Source organism: Lactuca serriola, chromosome 1 (genome assembly GCF_051521515.1).
Source record: "Lactuca serriola cultivar US96UC23 chromosome 1, Lser_US96UC23_V15, whole genome shotgun sequence".
Classification (NCBI taxonomy): domain Eukaryota; kingdom Viridiplantae; phylum Streptophyta; class Magnoliopsida; order Asterales; family Asteraceae; genus Lactuca; species Lactuca serriola.
The window spans coordinates 95,408,749-95,425,592 of NC_136408.1; positions in this window are offsets into that span (position 1 = coordinate 95,408,749).

Sequence of the window (16,844 nt, forward strand, 5' to 3'; positions counted from 1 at the left end):
TTGAAGCAAGAGCAGTTGAGGTACAACAACTCTTGTATTTGTAATACATTTGCTAAAACTGGGTAGATTTGCTAAAGGTGCTTTTCTATTCTATTCTTTTTCATGAATAAACTTAATAAGTCCATGCATATGTTAAATAGGTCCAATAATAAAACCATTTTTCATAGTTCATTAATACTTGTGCATAAGTCCTTAGCACATGTCAAAACCTTTATTCTTTTAGCAATCAGTGTTAGTTTAATGTGCACACAATAATAGATGTGATTATGACTTATGCGCTAGTATTCATTGATATTTATTTTATGCAGCTTCAAGACGAAGTCATACTTTCAAATTCAAAGAGATTGCAGATCACTCAAACCAATGTGAACAATTTACCCTCGACATTTTCCTTGATAGTAAATCCTCCCCTGAATACTTAATCCATACCATAGGTGTAGTATGTAAACTATTTATTAACAAATAAATAAATCAATATGAAAACCTCTCAAATATAAGTAAAATGTTGGTTGATAGTTTTTTTTTCTTGTTTCCAGGGAATGGGTCAGCTGGAATGAGGCAAATGGAGTGGGTTGACCTTTTGTTTTTTTGTTAAATGTTAATCGTTACTGAAAGCAAAAAAAATCAAAATTTAATTTTGATTTATTTGATGTCTCGTGTCTTGCAGGTTCATGGTGGTCGGCAGTCCATGTAAGTTTCTTGATTTGTAACATCTTGTATTCAAGAAATAGCAACGTACTTTCCATAAAAATTATAAATTATATTCTTTGAAAAATTTGTAGATTGGTAGGTTTAAAAGCAGAATGTCCTGATAAGAATTAATTTTAAAAGTAGAATGAAAATGACAAGTGATTTTGTGTTGTGTTTATAGGGTTGATGAAAGCGAATAGCTTTGGAGTTATAAGAGGAAAAGAAAGCTCAAGCCGAAAGAGATAAGATGCTGCAAATACAAGTGTTGCATTCTTCATTTCAATTGTTAGTATGAAACACAGAGTAGATGGGCCAATGTAAACTTCTTATCCATATAACATCTGTTTGGAGCATTAGTCTTAAAGAATTATGAAAGGCAAGATGCAACTTTACTTAGTTGGAATTTGATGTAGAGAGTAGATTAGATGCAAATTTAGATATTGTAAAAAATAGAATTGTATTACATTAAATTTTATGCAATGGATTGTATTTTTTGTATATGATATTTTATTTCTATTATGAGACATTAAATGCAAATTTAATTTAAAAATTAATAAATATATAAATATTTTTTTTAGAACATTTAAAATTATGATACGCAAAAATGTGTGTCATCTTCATTTATGACATGGCCTTTCTTGACAGGGGCTTCCTTGATACGCATTGCGTGTCATAAACACGCGCGTCATAATGTTACGACACACAAATGCGTGTCGTCTTCCTTTATGACAGGGCCTTCCTTGATACGCATTGCGTGTCATAACCGCGCGTCGTAAATGCGCGTCATAAATGTGCGTCGTCTATAGACGATGCGCAAAAGCGCGTCGTCTCTCTTTATGACAGGGCCTTCCTTGACACGCATTTGCGCGTTGTCTGAGCGTTTTACGACGCGCAATGAGCGTCGTAAAAGGCCTTTTTTCTAGTAGTGATGGTTCGAAAATAGTAACTCAAACCTGATGTTCTGGACCTCATATCTTCAGGAAGTTGATCCTCTTGTTTCCCCTTGGCTATTGCTTCCTTTCCCTTGCTAGATAACACCTCCAAGGTCAACAATGGCTCCTTATCTCACTCCAAACGCTCAAGCTCGCTAGGGTTTCACTCTAGGGACTGGTGAGCACAAATGACGGCCATAAGGCCCTCTAAATAGGCCCCAAACCCGAGAAATTAGGGTTTCATTAAATAGCGCAGACTCGCCAAGTCCACCAATGTGACTCGTCGAGTCCGATCATTAATCCGGGTGAGAAATCGCGTCTCTACTCGGCGAGTCTTTGCACCAACTCGCCGAGTTCTTCCGCAAAACTCAAAATAAAATGAATAAATATAATACCTGAAATTCCGGATGTTACAATTCTCCCCCACTTGAATCTGACTTCGCCCTCGAAGTCTCATTCCTGAAATAGCTCCGGATGCTGCGCCCGCATCTCACGCTCTGGCTCCCAGGTCAACTCGGATCCCTTCCGATGTTGCCACTGAACCTGTACCATAGGCACCTCCTTGTTCCTTAGAACCTTGATCTTTCGATCCACAATCGCAACTGGTATCTCTATGTAGTTCAGGCTCGCATCCACCTGAATGTCCTCTAACGGCACTACCGCCGACTCGTCGGCTATACACTTCCTCTACTGAGACACATGGAAGGTATTATGAATCCGCTCATATTCCACAGGTAGATCCAAACGATACGCTAACCTGCCCACCCTCGCGATCACTCTGAACGGCCCAATATACCGGGGCCCTAGCTTGCCCCTTTTCTTGAATCGGATCACTCCTTTCCAAGGAGATACCTTCAGGAGAACATAATCACCGACCTGGAACTCGAGCTCGGATCGACGTCTATCCGCATAACTCTTCTGGCGGCTCTAAGCGGTCAACAATCTCTGCCTGACCCGCTGTATTTGCTCTGTCGTCTGAAGCACAATCTCTGTGCTACCCATAACACGCTGCCCGACCTCTCCCCAGCAAATGGGGGTCCGACACCTCCTCCCATACAACAGCTCAAAGGGCGGCATACCAATGCTCGAATGATGGCTGTTGTTGTAGGAAAACTCTGCCAAGGGAAAATACGTGTCCCAACTCCCCCCGAAGTCCAACACACATGCCCGGAGCATGTCCTCGAGCGTCTGAATCGTCCGCTCACTCTGTCCATCAGTCTGGGGGTGATATGCGATACTAAAATGCAGCCTAGTACCCAACTCCTCGTGAAACTTCTTCCAGAATCTGGAAGTAAAACGCACATCCCGATCTGAAACAATCGAGATCGGCACTCCATGCCGAGATACCACTTCCCTCACGTACATCTCTGCTAATTTCTCTGCGGAAGAACTCTCACTGATAGCAAGGAAGTTGGCGCTCTTTGTCAACCTGTCCACAATCACCCAAATTGCATCGACTCCCCTAACAGTCCTTGGCAATTTGGTGATAAAATCCATAGTAATATGTTCCCACTTCCATTCGGGAACCTCCAACGGCTGCAACTTACCATGCGGTCTCTGGTGCTCGGCCTTAACCCTACGGCAGGTTAAGCACCTCTCCACAAACCACGCAACATCCCTCTTCATACAGGGCCACCAATACTCTCTCCTCAGGTCTAAATACATCTTAGTGGCCCCAGGATGGATCGAGAATTTCGACCGATGAGCCTCTTCCATCAAAATGGTACGCGTCCCTCCCACAAACGGTACCCATATACGCCCCTGAAATGTCATAAGCCCCCGACGATCAGTAACGAACTCCGATACCAATCCAACAACTCACTCTCTCTTCTGGTTCTCCGATCTCACGGCCTCATCCTGTGCTCCACGAATGGCGTCCAACACCGGAGCCATCACGGTCAACCGCAAACGTACCTCCCGCAATGGGGTGCTCTCCGCCCCGCGACTCAGGGCGTCGGCTACCACATTAGCCATGCCCGGATGGTACAGGATCTCACAATCATAATCCTTGACCACATCCAACCACCTCCTCTGCCGCATATTTAGGTTAGGCTGATCCATCAAATACTTCAGGCTCTTATGGTCCGTGTATATCGTACACCGAACCCCATACAGATAGTGACGCCAAATTTTGAGGGCGAACACCACTGCCCCTAACTCTAGATCATGGGTGGGATACCTCGTCTCATGAGGCTTCATCTGCCTCGATGCGTATGCTATCACATGCCCTCTCTGCATCAGCACCGCTCCCAACCCCAAGATCGACGCATCACAGTATACGACAAAGTCCTCCATCCCCTCCGGGAGGGCTAACACCGGGGCTTCGCATAACCTTTGGCGAAGCGTCTCAAAGGAGGCCTGCTGCTCGGGGCCCCATGAAAAAGCGACACCCTTCCGGGTCAACCTGGTGAGTGGCACTACGATCTTAGAGAAATCCCTGATAAATATACGATAATAACTTGCCAACCCTAAGAAACTCCTGATCTCGGAGGGTGACCTCGGCACCTCCCAACTCATCACTGCCTCAACTTTGGCCAGGTCAACCAATATCCCTTTCTGGTTAACGAGATGCCCCAGGAACTGGACCTCTCGCAACCAGAAATCACACTTGGAGAATTTGGCATAAAGCCTCTCCGATCTCAGAACTCCGAGGATCTCCCTCAAATGCTCCTCATGTTTCTCTCTAGATCTTGAATACACCAAAATGTCGTCGATGAATACAATCACCGACCGATCCAACATTGGCCTGCACACTCGGTTCATGAGATCCATGAACACTGCCGGGGCATTGACTAACCCGAAAGGCATCACCACAAACTCGTAATGCCCATAACGCGTCCTGAACGCTGTCTTCTGGATGTCCTCATCTCGCACCCTCACCTGATGATATCCAGACCTCAAATCGATCTTGGAGAACCAAGATGCTCCCTGCAACTGATCGAACAAATCGTCGATCCTCGGCAACGGGTAACGGTTCTTGACCGTCAGCTTGTTCAACTCCCGGTAATCAATACACATCCGGTGTGAACCATCTTTCTTCTTGACAAAAAGGATAGGCGCTCCCCACGGCGAGCTGCTCGGCCGAATAAATCCCTTTCCCTACAGCTCCTGAAGCTACGAGGATAACTCTTGCATCTCTGGAGGTGCAAGGCGATAAGGCACCTTGGCAATAGGCGCGGCCCTGGAACCAAATCGATATTGAAGTCAACCTGCCTCACGGGAGGCACACCCGACAACTCCTCTGGAAATACATCCGGGAACTCACGCACTATCGGAACCTCCTCAACTAACCTCAGCCTCTCTGAATCAACCCGCGTATCCATCACATACGCCACAAAGCCCTTACAGCCCTGGTGTAGACACTGCCTCACCCTAGCGGCCGAACAAAATGCTGACCCAGAACGTGTACCCTCGCTGTACACCATAAGAACTCCCCTACTGGGGTCTCGTATGGTCACCAGCTGTCGCTCGCAGTCGATAACCGCACCGAGTCTGCTCAACCAGTCCATGCCCACAATGACACAGACATCACCCATCGCAATAGGAACCAAATCAATCGGGAACTCAACACCGAAAATCTCGAATACGCACCCACGGATCACCTCCATGGCACATATCACTCTCTCGTCAGCTATGGAAACTCTCAGAGGCCGACTCAACGCCTCACGACTAATACTGATATGCTGACTAAAAGCCAAAGATACAAAAGATCGACTCGCACCCGAGTCAAATAACATCAAGGCAGGTATAGAATTCACAAGAAAAGTACCTACGTATAACATAATATAAGCATAATATCTCAACATCAAAATAAATACACGAAAGAATACATACCAACCACGACATCGGGCGCTGCGCGAACCTCCTCCGCGGTCAACTGAAAGGCTCTCCCTCGTTCCCTCGGCGTCTTGGCCTTCACTGGCCGACTCTCGGTAGCTCTGATGGCGGCAGGGGAAGATCCCTGAGGTAATCCCTGAGCTGATCCCCGCAACTGCGGACACTCTGCCTTCCGGTGTCTGGTCTGGTTGCAGTGAAAAGACACTGCAAACCCCTTGGGGCAATCCTTGGCCATATGCCCCTCCTTGCCACACTTGTAGCAAGATCCAGCTCTACAAACTCCATCATGACCCTTGCCGCACTTTCCACAAGTGTAGCCCTTCTGGCTCCCTGATTTGGGATCAGCGGGCTTGGCCCGCTTGGCTGCCGGCTGGGACTGTGCCGGTCGCCGATCCCTCCCCTGAGACTCCGCCTCCTCCCTAGCCTGAGTCTCTAGCTCAATCTCCCTCTTCACGGCATTTGCCTGAAGCTCGGCAAATGTCCGGTACGAGGAGTTCGCCACGAACTCCCGAATGTCTCTCCTCAAGATACTCAAATATCGGCTCATACGTGCCTGCTCAGTGGACACGTGCTCAGGGCAGAACATCGCCCTCTCGTGGAACATCCTGGTAATCACCGTAACAGAATCAGTACCCTGTTTGAGGGTGACAAACTCCTGGGCCAAACGCTCCCTCTCCACCTGGGGAACGTACTTATCTCGGAACATGGCAGTGAACCTCTCCCAAGTCACTGCCGCAAGCTCAGCAGGTGTAAAGTGTGTCGTCACAAACTTCCACCAGTCCTTCGCTCCCAAGAGAAGCTGGTTCAGCGCGAACCGGACTCTCAATTGCTCAGGAGATGAGCAAGTAAAGAAATACCCGTCTATGTCTGAAATCCATCTCATAGCCGCCACTGGGTCCTAGGTCCCGTCAAACTCTGGCGGTTTTGTGTTGCTGAACTCTCGGAACAGCAACGCATCACCACCCTGCGGCCTCGCGGCAGCAATAGTTGTGGTGGCCGCTGCAACAGTAACCTCAGAAAGAGAAGCATAACGCTCGTCGAAAGTCTCAATCAACGTGGTCTTGATAGACCCGAAAATATCTGGTATCTCTGCCCTGATGGCCGCAGCCACCTCCTCATGGATGATCCGGCAGATCTCCTCACCACTGGCCCCACTGCTCTCAGGCATAAGACGTGTCCTCACCATGATCTACCTCTGAAATACAACATACGATAAATTAGAATCCATTCGAGCATACTCACACTCGACAACTCATCCCTCCTTGATTCCAAAGGTTCTTACTTGGGCTGTACACCGCCCTGGTGCTTTCATTAGTACGGGCCCAATACTACTGTCTGCACCGTATCAGAATACACCCCAAGTCCTCCTCTTCGGATCCCAAGTTCCAAGTACTCTATTATGCATAATCCACTCTCTAACAGATCTCTCATAAGCTCCTCGCTGCTACATATTCACTCTCAAGCATCTCATAGCAGCTCACCTCTCCCTAGGCTAAGGCATCACAAATCAGGCCACTCTATTCCTAACAGGAGTACCTAGCCTACTCTAGTATGAGAATACATCATATCAATATCATAACACATAATATGAGGGTATCTTGGGAAATCACCGTTCGGGCGTGGACTGATCGTACACACGACTCTGCTCTGTGTTTTCCAAAAATCTTTTACTCTTTTTGAAAATAATTCTCAAATCCTCAGTTTGAGTTCAAATACGCCCGAAGGTGTACTCGAATCCCTCAAACCAAGGCTCTGATACCAACTTGTAACACCGTAAATTTCAAAACAGTTTTTCGCATTTTATAAAAGCATAATTCATTTAGTATTCATAAAAACATCAGTGTTTGAAACTCAAATCCATAACATATAAAATCCCAAGATCTCATAACATAAAAATCCCGTGTGTGTACTGATCAGGCCGGCGCCTTCCCACGGTCATCACTAGTACCTGAAACAAATGACACCAAACACTGTAAGCACAAAGCTTAGTGAGTTCCCCAAAATACCACACTTAGCACATATTAGCCACTCGAGGCTATAAATCTATGGGTCCGTGGACCCTACTCTGTGAACCCTCTGGTTCTAACTCTGTGAACCTTCCGGTTCCAACTCTATAAACATGCACAGCATAAATCACATAGAAGTAATGCAGTACAACACATAACATACATATAGCATACAAATACTCTGTCACATAACTCTGATTACCTACTCAAGGTAAAATATAGTGAGAAGACTCACCTCGCGTATCTTGATAACTCGCAAATCCCTGAAATCACTAATGCTCGATCTCCCAAGCTATAGTCCTCCTATAACACAATACATCTCTAATTAACACTTTCCCAACTAAGGTTGACTAACCCTATCAAGTCAACACTAGTCAACTCTAGTCAATGGTCAACGGTCAACTCAACTCACCGAGTCTGGCGTGGACTCGCCGAGTCTCTATGGGGACCCAATTCCTCTGAGTCCCTTCCGACTCACTGAGTCCCTTCCGACTCGGTTACTCAAACCCTGGTTCGAAATCACTGAACAACCCGCACAAACTCGTCGAGTCTGGAAATGGACTCGGCGAGTGCATTCCATGCACAACCCCAAATAACCTTCTGAGGTCAGATCTGCTTCACTAACTCATAGATCCAGCCCTTCCAAGCTTATTCATCACGTAAAGTTCATGTCTTGGCGCTCATAACACACCTAATAACTCATAAATGGTGTTTTGACCTCAAGCACAAAGACCCCAATCCAAAACCTCCATGGATTCATAAAAAGCTTGGACAAAGGGACACTCTGGACCTCCAAGGGTCCAGATCCAGGACCTAACTCGCTTAAGGGACCAAGGAAGCACTAGATCTAGCCACAAAAGGGCTCAATAAGCCCTAAATCAACATGAACATCACCGTAACAGAGAATGGTTCGAAAATAGTACCTCAAACATGATGTTCTGGACCTCAGTTCTTCAGGAAGTTGATCCTCTTGTTTCCCCTTGGCTATTGCTTCCTTTCCCTTGCTAGATAACACCTCCAAGGTCAACAATGGCTCCTTATCTCACTCCAAACGCTCAAGCTCGCTAGGGTTTCACTTTGGGGACTGGTGAGCACAAATGACGGCCATAAGGCCCTTTAAATAGGCCCTAAACCCAAGAAATTAGGGTTTCATTAAACAGCGCAGACTCGTCGAGTCCACCAATGTGACTCGTCGAGTCCGGTCATTAATCCGGGTGAGAAATTGCATCTCTACTCAGCGAGTCTTCGCACCAACTCGCCGAGTTCTTCTGCAAAACTAAAAGTAAAATGAATAAATATAATACCTGAAATTCCGGATGTTACATGCTTGTTATGTAGAAATAACAATCTCAAATCCTCCTTGTAATGACTTTAGAAAGCTTAGAGTCACAAGTGTCACTCCTATAATGGCTTACAAACACCAAAAGCAAGAGGATGAAGAATAAGGAGAAAGGAGGCTGCCCAAAATTGTCCAAAACCCTAGAGGAACTCCTCACCACGTTTTTGGGGCTTAAGGGTACTATATATACATGTAGGCTATTAGGGTTTTCAACTAGGAAACCCTAATCTAACTGCTTAAGCCCTAAGCAGCCCATGGATTCCTTTGGTATATCCCTTGGACGATTTCTAATGGGCTTCCCCGTAGAATTTGACCAACTTATATATTATTAAGTAATCCATAGCCCAAATGCAACTATCTTATAGTTACAGTTTCAGTCCCTTAAGTTTAATTAATCTCTTTTAGCCACAAAATTAATTATCAATTAATTCTTGACTAATATTAATTAAACAATATGATTTATCCTTTAATATATTATTCTCATAATATATTAATAAATCATAATTAATCCTCTCTCTCCATAATTCATCCTATCAAGTTGCTTTGGTGAAGGCAACCCAAAAGGACCATGCACCATCGGGTCAAGTACATTCCAAAATAGTTATGGACTTAGACACTAATCCAACAGTCTCCCACTTGGATAAGTCTAATAACTATTCTGCGTATGACTTCGGATCCTGATCTGCAATCGTAGCTTTCAAAAGCTGCTGTCAACTCTGATCTTATCAGATACACGTGTCCTTTAGATAAGGGTGTTGGGTTTTGAGCATTCTAACACTCCTAAGTGTACATGCAACCCTAAATACCTTGAATCTATGTTTTCTCTATTATACATGCAAATAAGAACATCCAAGGTATTATCCTAATCTAGCATACAAAACAATGACTATAGCAAGATAGAATACATACCTCTTGATGTAGAAAGTCTTCATGAATCTTGAGTGCCTAGCCCCAATAGTGTGGAAGCCTCAAATGGAATCACAATCACCAAAACACTTAGAATAACTTGAGAGAATTCTACAACTCATGAAATCGGCTAGCCCTTTCTTACTCTCACTCTCTAGTGGCCGATTTGGTCAAGAATAAGATGCTTATATAATTAGGGTTACACCATGTAAGCCCTAATTGACATGGCCTTTCATTTCCATGATCCATGGGTACAAATACACCATGGAGCATCCATGTACCATCCTATGGGTTTTAGCCCAACTTGATTATCCATGGAGCATTAGCCCACTATACAAGTATGGATGATTTACACAATCAACCCATATATTTAATTAGTCTTCTTTTGATCACTTAATTAATCCTAGATTAATTCTTGATCAATACTAATTAAATAATCTTATTATTCTTATTATTAATATACTAGAACTTATAATATATTAATAACCATAAGTGTCTTATTTCTCTCATTATAGTCTATCCAAGTGCATGATGGTATGCAACCCAAATGGACCATGCCGGGTCGGGTCAAGTCTTACCAATTATAGTTATGGACTTAGACATTAATCCAACAGTCTCCCACTTGGATAAGTCTAAAACTATTATTGCGTATGACTTCAAACCTAACTGGCAATCGTAGCTCTCAAAAGCTTCTGTCGAACTCTGACCTTGTAGATGAACTCTGACCTTTGTCAATGACTTGTCCATTAGATAAGGGATCATATATTCCTCCATTCTAGATATCATATGGACTGAGACATGGATTATAATCATTCTCTCTGTCCATTTTTTGTTTCCCGATTTCCGATTTATGACGACTGACTAATTGAACAAATCAAATCAGTCCTCGCCCGGCCGAGCACTTCCATTTGTCATCATCAAATCATCGAGGGGCCCACAGATATCGCTTTTATCCCGAAGATAAAAGGAACGAATAAACTTCGACTCATATGGCTTGTTCTACTACTTGTTGAATCATACACAAAGGCACGTTTTATAGCACCGAGTTACCAAATGCGTTTTCGTGCAATCAATGTACAACCAACTCATAGTAACAACTCATATCTCTAGGTTTGAAGAATATAAGATATTATCATCTCATGATCACTCGTGATAAAATCCATGAAGTGATTCCAGTGAGCGCGGGTTGAATCCAATACTCAGAACTTATGAGCACTCATGAGTGTTGTAGCCCTTTGTCCAACACCTTAGACCTCTACAAGCCAACCCATGCCAGTCTTAATTCATATCTACTTCCAACATATGACCGACTGTGGATGGTTTAAATAACTTAGTCATTCCGGAAGAATAACCTAGTTTATTCGGGAAGTCAAAACATGCAAAGTGAAACACAATAATAATTGAATCCAATATGGTATCAACCCTTTGAACATAAATAAAACACCTTTTATTTATCACCATATGATTACACATTATTCATTGTATACTGTTTCAGCTATCAACTTTATTCTTGAATTTAAAACAATAGTTGTCCCATGCTCCAAGCATGTACACTATGTTTTCTTAAACACTAGTCATGCCATACACCAAGTATGCATACTATGTTTGTCTATGATCTTTACTTTGTGAACTAGATCAATTGAACATAACTTCAATGATTCTTTTTTCACACTCCCAAATCCTTATCGCAAATGCAAGAATTCCAAATTCATGCCATTTACTGTAATCTGTTAGATTCTAAACTTATATGCATTGATGCTCTTGTAACGATTATGCACAAACTCACAAAGACTTGGCAACAATCATTACAGAGAATTCCAAAGGAGATCACTCCTTGGAAACATCCTTCTTGCATTAAGTTTCCTTAATCTTACACAGATTGAAATTTCTAACTTTGAAACATTTCCAGATTCCATTTTGACTATCACTTCTGAACAAGAGTTGCCTCCTTACAGATTATGTCAATATGGTCCTTCCAGAATTATCACTATACTTCCAACTGTCCTTGAGCAACCAATCTTTGGTAAACCTTATATTGTTCTCGACAATTGTTTAATCCTTTTAGTCATATCCAGTTCTAAACCTTTTCCCTTCTTAATGCCCCAAGCATTTGGAAAATTTTAGAAAGGATGAATATAGCACATGTAATCGAACCTACATCCGAAGCATATGGGACACGATTCATGATGTCTCACATCAAGACTAAACCAGTCTTTTGCTATAACATTTCCATTTCTATTTGCCAAGTTCTCATAATTCAGATTATGAAAAGGGATGCCGTAATCATAATCGAATTTTAGAACGCAAATAATGGACCCATATACAGAATTTCCTTATGTTAAGCCACTCCAACATGAAATTCATATATATCCTTGACTAAATGATTAAAACCTCACGATCTAAACTTATAGATTTGAGATGAAGTATAATTTCCTCTCCCTTAATTATAGCAAAACAACTTTTTCAACCCCTGCAACCTCACAAATTGAAACTTTTTGTTTTCTATAATTAACATTGCTAACTTGCAATACTTATCATAATTATCATGCTCCCACTAACATGATGATTATTAGCATAACACTTATGCTCCCACTAGCTTTGACATGTACTCAGAAATCAGCTGACTTTCTCACCAAAGTTCAGATTTCTGATACAAGATTGTTTTGATAGAACTTTATCAAAATCATACACCTTTCCTTAGATAGCTCATGGGTGTGTCTAAACAATTTCAAGAACTATGAAAAGGGATGCCGTAATCATAGTCTTGATTGTTTTGACCTTTGCCATTTCTCACAAGTCCAGGTTAGTGTGCCGGTAAACCACACACGCTCCACTAACGACTTTGAGAATGCAAATATCACAATTGCTATCTAGATAAAATCTACTTAGTGAAAGTGTTTCCTCACCATCATTTTCATGAATCGGAGAGAAACCTTATGACACTTAGATTTAATGGTGTATGAGTTCCTACCCATATGAATTTGTCAAAACCATAATCACAAGACAAGGATAATGACAAATCCAAACTTATATGGACTGAGCTCAATCTTAATTTCTTGCCACCTGGCAGCTCAAGGGCCTGCCATTGCTTCCAAGTTGTTGTGCAACAAATTGAGAACTCTAAGAACTCATATGCAAAGCCAACTTTAACTGGAATGGGCACAGAATATGTCTACACGATAGGTTATAAACCTCAAGTCGTGTGCTAGTGAAGAACTTCAGGTTTTATTCTTGATTAGTTCTTGAGACTTTCAAGACCTTTAAGACTCCCACTGTCCTCTTGACCTATAAGACTCCCTTGTCAAATATCCAAGAGATAGTGCGGATTCTAACCAAGACAAACACTTCACACAATTGGCCTAAGTTGGTCTTTGTTTTATCCAAAACATCACAACTTACCAATTTCAAATGTACAAGAGTAGAAAACTTTCACTCTTACATTTGACAAGTGTTTTAAACCTTCTTTAAGACATGTCACTCAAGTTACAATCTTGGAGTATGACTCTAAGACTTGTATTGGAACGAAGTATGACTCATTTTCTTGATTTAACCATTTCAACAATTCAAGATCCCTCTTCTTAGTCATAATAATGCACTAAGATTTCCTTAGAGAACTAATTGTGATATGGTTTCTTAATCATTAAGATGATCATAAAACTGATACTAAAGTACTCTCCCATCTTTTCAGATTTGAGAAACTTTTATCCTTCTGCCTAATTTGATTCTTCTTATTCGCTCTGCCATACATTGGAACCTTTTTCCAATGTCTCAGAGTTACACTTAAGCTTGTAAGTATAATCATATTTACTAAGCTTTAGTAAACTATGACGAATAGTCATATCAATCTTTTGTGGTGGACTTGACCAGTGCACAAGAATGTGTACTCGATCCCTTAGTCCATTACTTGACTCACACATCCATGTGAACAAGTAATTATTCTTAATTTTCCAATTCTTGAAAGTTCTCATTCATCATGCTATACAACTTGCATGATTCCAAGTTCCGGTCCAATTGAAACTTAGGTGATGAGAATCTTTCCTTATTTGGTAAATTTAGACATTACCACAAATGAAAGAATCAATTTCATATTTCCACTCTTGCTATTAATGGAATCATATAAGCAACAATTTTTCCTCAAATGCCATTGTAAGGATACTTAAAATAAATAAAATCAAAACCTTTTTCTTTTATTTTAAAACTTTGCGGAAACCTTATCCTTACAATCCATATGAAAACCTTGTTGTTATCTATTCCTAAGCAATATCTCATAACTCCTAAGAAGTAGCTCAAGAATCTGATCTTCAAACTACGCGATAGAAATCCATCTATGCGATCAGATTCAGCATATTCTTTCTTTAAGTTTCTTCACTTTTTCTTTTATTCTTAAAACATCAATATGTGACCCAGTCACATCATGTATCAAGAATCTCATATTAGAAACTTAGCAGAGTTAGATAGTGGACTTTACCTGAAGTAGAGTCAAACTTATTGACTTTAACATCCTTAGGTAAATTTGGCAGCTTCGCAACCAATGCCCCTTCCTTTGGTAATATAAACATATGGACCCTTTGATAATGGTACCCGAGACTATCACAGACTTAGCTTTTCTCTTTACCATTTGGTTAATCGAGTTGACTATGGCCGATCCCTTTCCACTAGGAAGAGAGAGCTTTACTGGATATCCAATGTCATCATTGTCAATGTCCATAAAGTTTTAGGAAGTTGATCTTAACAAATAGATAAGATCATTAAGGGTCTTGTCATAGTCTGTTTCATAGGTGTCCCAAAGGAACTCACTATGTGACTTAGAAAGTTATTGAACCACCAACTTTCTCAAGACTTTGACATCCAACTCTCCCGGCTTGTCAATATGTGACTACATCTCCAAGATGTGATCACATCTAGACCTTGCCTTGCCAATAGGGCTTGAGTGACCTTAAACTTTTCAAGAACTTGTGGGTTAGGGAGAATAATTGGAGGAGGTGAATGAAGTATGATTTCCATAGAACATCATCTTCATTTAGGAAAGTTTGTTTCAAGAGATTTGGGGAGATCATAAATGTCTAAACTAGACATGATTTTTGGGAGATATTCAAGAAAGTTGATTATAAAGTCCTTAATATGACACCCAATATGAAATATTAAGGCTAGGACCCAACAAACTATTTTATAACTTAGAAGAGGTATGCCGTAATCCAAGCTATAAAATATTTGAAGGTAGGTGAATGACGATTCACTAATTTCCACCAAGATAAACGAAATGTATTATTAGGTTTTAATTGGTTTGAAACTCCTAGATCTTTTGAGATTCATTGAACTGTTCAAAGGCATGTTTCAATCTCGAGTGTGCCCTTCAGGTTTTGTGACTGGGATGCCGAGGATCACAAAACAAGGTGTGAAGTAACCATGCAAATTACTTGGTACCCTTAAGTGTTTACCCCTTAATAGATGTGCCGGTTAACCACACACGCTCCATCGATACTATGATAAACATTAAGTTACCCTTTGCCTACCTTGTTAAATACGCGTTAGTGTGCCGGTTAACCACACACGCTCCACTAACCGACTTAAACAAAGTGCAAAGTGTAATTTCATGGATTAGCACCTTATTCACATTTTTCCTAAGTAACTAAGATTGGGTATTATTAAGAGTTTAGTTACTTAGTATTTATCATTAATACTTTTAATGAAGGGAGAATTATAGTCCTGTCAAACCCGTTCGGCTAACGACCCTCCACCGGTCAAGCAAGCGGTGGGTGAGAGTGGACACCCATTAAGTTGCCATTTTATAGGCAACAACCTTATACCCACCTTATAGACCGGCTTCGTGAATGAGGCGTACTAGCGGTAAGACTGACTTTACTCTTATACATATATATATATATATATATATATATATATATATATATATATTATTAACTTATAATATTATAAAGTATAAGGGTTGAATTTTAACTTTTAAAATTCTAAGGGCTAACTTGGAATTAAAGTATTCATAAGTGAAAACTTTTTCAAATTCCAAAACTTGAGGGCAAGTTTTGAAACTATTCAAAACTAATTAATTCCATAACTTATGTGTTTAAAGTAGTTTTAATCCAAAAACTCTTCAAGTTCCATAACTTGAGGACAAGTTATGGAAGACTTTAAACTAATAAAAGAATTAACTTTTCTTTATTTTATAACTTATGAAATTAATTAAGGTTACACTTTATTTATTTATTTATTAATGAAGTAACACTTGAACCTCCATAACTTAAGGACAAGACTCTTCATCTTTTGTAACCATTGCCAACTTTTATGAGTTTTATGAAACTTAAATGTGACTTTTCATATAACTTGAGGACAAGTTACAAAAACACATTTTAGAATCAACTCTTAGACTAATTTGGATTGAAAACAACTATTTCACTCAACTTTTCTATTAATCTAAGCAACTCATAAGAACAAGATAATTCAAATCAAACTTTTCCATGTAATTAGCCTAAAAACTAAACTAATTCAAAACATGAATCTATTGACAATTATCTTTGAAATTGGATTAGCATGAACATTACCACATCAAAAACAAGTTTATAAGTTCAAAAACAACTTAGGGTAATGTTCCTAGTCCATTTCTAGCCAAAAACCTCGAAAATATGCTGTCTGGGGCTCCTACTCGGTGAGTGCATGAACCTACTCGGCGAGTAGGATGATTTTACTCATGGACTCGGCGAGTTCATCAGTGGACTCAGCGAGTCCAGTGCCCAGAAAGCCAGAAAATCGAGTTTTTCAGCATTTTTCAGCATTTTGCATCAAGTATAATTGAAAACAAGCCTAGGCTCTGATACCACTGTTGGGTTTTGAGCATTCTAACACTCCTAAGTGTACATGCAACCCTAAATACCTTGAATCTATGTTTTCTCTATTATACATGCAAATAAGAACATCCAAGGTATTATCCTAATCTAGCATACAAAACAATGACTATAGCAAGATAGAATACATACCTCTTGATGTAGAAAGTCTTCATGAAGCTTGAGTGCCTAGCCCCAATAGTGTGGAAGCCTCAAATGGAATCACAATCACCAAAACACTTAGAATAACTTGAGAGAATTCTACAACTCATGAAATCGGCTAGCCCTTTCTTACTCTCAC